The sequence below is a fragment of the Orycteropus afer genome, unplaced genomic scaffold, assembly GCF_000298275.1.
Source record: "Orycteropus afer afer isolate SDZICR_OR568_19922 unplaced genomic scaffold, OryAfe1.0 scaffold00123, whole genome shotgun sequence".
Classification (NCBI taxonomy): Eukaryota; Metazoa; Chordata; class Mammalia; order Tubulidentata; family Orycteropodidae; genus Orycteropus; species Orycteropus afer.
The window spans coordinates 4359723-4360983 of record NW_006921710.1 but is presented as its reverse complement, the minus strand read 5'-3'; positions in this window follow the sequence as shown (position 1 = coordinate 4360983).

Here is a 1261-nt window from a genome sequence, read left to right as displayed (position 1 = left end):
TTAGCAGTCAAGTGTCTTAGGCACTACGCCACCAGAGCTCCCTACCAGACATTAGGCTGACCCAAATAACCCAGGATAAACTCTACAGCCTTAATTCCATCTGCAATCTTAACTCCCCTTTGTTATGTAACATATTCACAGGGCTCATGTATTATGATGTGGATATCTTTGGGAGGCCATTATTCTCCCAACCAGACCTAGATATTCTATTTCTAGGTGCTCATTCAAGGAGCTCTGGTGGTATAGTGGTTAAAGCATTTGACGGCTAACCAAAAGATTAGTGGTTTGAACCCACCAGCTACTCTATAGGAGAAAGATGAGGCAGTCTGCTTCTATAAAGATTTATAGCCTTAGCAACCCTATGGGGGCAGTTCTACTCTCCTGTAGGGGACTATGAGTTGGAATTGACCAGATAGCAGTGGGTTTGCTTTTTAGGTGGTCATTCTTAAGAAAATAATTATGGAATGGATGTACAGCAGCAGGTGATAATGTACCACTAAACTTTCATTAAAAATAATGGTGGACAAGACTATTTAATGGCATGGAAAGGAAATTATAAAATAGTTGGTACAACATTAGTTCGCTTTAAAAGTCTACATGAGCACCTCTCTTCATCTATGTAAATATAGCGATAGAAGCTAGAAAGATGCACTCTAAAATTATTTGTAGCTCAATTGTTTTTCTCGTCTTATTGCTTCTTCTAGATCTTCAACTGTAAGTTGAATAAATAGAATGAGTATCTTCAATCTCTTTCATTAAATCAACTTTTCTTTTTTAATGTATTGAATGCCTAGTGTATGTCAGGGTTCCCTGGCAGTAGGCTACAGGTGTTTTTCATTTTCTTAATTTTACTTATGTTTTCTAAAATCTCAACAATATGCATATGACTTCTGTACTAAGAAAAGTAAATATTTTTAAACATGTGAGCTTTTTGTGGCTAGGGCAAATACACATTCTCACTCAAGTTCAGGCCAAGGACTCAGCCTCTGGAGCCTTTGATTAATCATCAGCCCCTTCCCTACAGAATCTCCCTCTGGAGAACAGTGACCCTCTCTGCTTCTCTTTTGTTCCTCCCCACCCCTGCAGCCAGGAGCTCTGGTAGCATAGTGCCTAAGGCACTTGACTGCTAACCAGAAGGCTGGCGGTTCAAACCCACCAGCTACTCCTCGGAAGGAAGATGGGGCAATCTACTTCCGTAGTGATATTGCCTCAGAAACCCAAGGAGGGGTCGCTATGAGTCGAGTCCGACTCGACAGCACAT